Raw genomic sequence first — 2,614 nt, forward strand, 5'->3', positions numbered from 1 at the left:
CTTCGGGTCGTGTAAGGCGAGTGCATAAGAGCCTTGTGAGTGTTTAAGTGCAATGCAGTCATAGAGCGATGACGAATGACGGCATGACTCGCATTTCCAAGCGAAACAGCCGCCGTGATTCACCGCTAGGCCAAGAGAGAGCGCTATCATCTCATCATCGGAATGTATATGAGAGTTTCGCACCAACGAACGCTCCCACGCAGAGCCTATAAAATAGCGCCAGATGCCGTAGGGCTGGCGTAGGCCCGCCGAGAACGACAGCGGGCGCTCGACCGAGAATGGCAGCACCGTCGAAGAGCGGATCCCGCCATCAGGGCTAAGTGAACAAAGGACGAGGACCACGCTCGATTTCTCAACCATGCATTAGGAAAACGGGACACAGCCAACAAAATACAACAAACGTAAAAAAATCCCCAAGGTTGTTCAGCCAGAGAACACAAGCGAAAACATCGGTATCGAGCCAATCCCGAGGTGCGGCACGCAATATGCTGCGAGAAAAGAAACCATAGGGACAATGCGTCGCATCACTGCCCCAGCACTCGCTTAGTTTCAAGCTGCCCACGATTTTTTGCTTTGTGGGTTTCATTCTGACTGCTCCTGGCAGGCAGCAAAGGGGGTGAGGTAGCTGGCGAAAATTAAGGGGGTTTCTGCCGCCCCACCACCCCAAGCCTCGGAACCCACCCCCCCCAGTGCCTTTAGCTAACACTGCGTAGAGCGAATTCGAAAAGATTATGCTCTCGCGTTTGGTGAGTTTATAATTTAGATTGGATTCACCTGAATTTCAGCTTTTCAATCTGATTAGGTTCACCAAATTTAATGTAATGTACATTGATTTCACTTTTGTTGACTTCAATGAACGTGGATGAGTCCCTTTACGTTAACTTTAATTTATCCTCGAAATCACACGGCCTCATGGACGTGGTGGCCATTAGCCCAAAGCCCGTCTGTCTAACGAAATTTTCCGGCCCACGAGTTTCTATACCACTTTCGCCTTATAAGTACAACAATTTCAGAGGACACTGTACTTCTCTCAAACTATTGACGAAGACGCTTAAAGCAGTGATGCCAACCGTAGTCAACGTTTTATCCCTAGACTGACCCCCCAAAATACCTTAGATTCAGCGAAAAACCCCTAGATTGAATTTTATGTCGTCCTTTCAGCTAATGTACCTTCACTAAAGTAAATATAGTTCCTTCTGTGGCCCAATTCATCCGAATCTTTATAGAAGTAAAAGCATCATATGAAGAGCCATCTGAAGGCCTTTTTTCTGCATTTTCCATTGGATAATTGCACATAAACGGCTTGCGGATGCTTGCTAGTCACTTTTTTAGTTCTTATGAAAATGGCGCGAAGGAGAGACTAAAAATACACGAACTGTCTTCTCGTCTCTTTCCGTCACGTCGTTTTCATAAAATGAATCCGTAGCAAGTCGCCCAATTTTCAGTCCTATTTTCGCTCTTTTTTTCTCAGTATCCTGATCCAGACGTTATTAGACATGGAGACGGCACGATGAAGGCACCTGACGAGTATGATCTTGGCACGTTTTCGTGTGCACTAAAGACAAAATTTTCCTTTGTTTTACGAAGCAGCAATCACTCAGCACGCTCATTATACGTGCGCGCATGCTTAACACACTTACAACGAAAAAGTTTTATTTCCCTTTAGTATTCTCCATATTGTCACGTCGCTTCAGAGGCCCAGGCAGGGTTTATTCAATGCAGAGCAACATGGCTCTTGCCAAATGCGTCGGTTGGGCTTGCTCCCAAAGGGGATAGCGCGCGCACCTCTTTCTTTCGCGGACTGTGCCTCTGCCTTTGCATATCACCCTCTACTACAGGTGGCATCTCGCGTTAGAGAACTGCGATGACCTTCACTCGGCCCAACAGAACTCCAAAGCTCTGTTACACGCAAAACAGCAAATACCATAAATTATTTTTATAGTCTTTATATTTCAGAAAGCGTGATTTCTCATTAGTACCTTTAATTAGGCTGCTTTATGAAGCATTTCCAGGCACTTAAAATATCCCTAGATTCAATAAAAGACGCTAAGTCGCTGAGATATACAGGCAAATCCCTAGATCTAGGGATAAATATCTAGGGCTGGCAGTATTGATGCCAACCATGGTCGACGTTTTATCCCTAGATTGGCCCCCCGAAAATAAACTAGATTGCATTGAAAATCCCTAGATTGTTTTTATGTCTTGATTTAAGCTTATTCACATTTTGAGAAGTATAAAGATAGCTCGCCTTTGGCCCAATTCATCTGCACCCTATTGAAGATTAACATCATATAAAAGCCACGGAAGGCCTTCTTTCTGCGTTTACTCTAGAGCAGCGTGTTACATTAAGCGCTCTTCCAACGTCAGCCAACTTGGGACGGGCCACTGCGAGCAACGCAGTGTCCCGTCCGGTCTGTGGACGGGGCCTACACTCAGCATTCCATGCTTTGTTGATGTCATCAGGCTAGTTATTTCAATGGCATCATTTCTATACTCCGTCTAAGAAGCACCTTGCAGCACTATAGAAGCTACAGGGCTTGTTAGCCAAAAGGAAAGGCAAAATACCCCGAAGACGTTTTCATACGCGTCGCGTCGTCTGCTCGGTGTCACTTTG

Source organism: Rhipicephalus sanguineus, unplaced genomic scaffold (genome assembly GCF_013339695.2).
Source record: "Rhipicephalus sanguineus isolate Rsan-2018 unplaced genomic scaffold, BIME_Rsan_1.4 Seq649, whole genome shotgun sequence".
Lineage (NCBI taxonomy): Eukaryota > Metazoa > Arthropoda > Arachnida > Ixodida > Ixodidae > Rhipicephalus > Rhipicephalus sanguineus.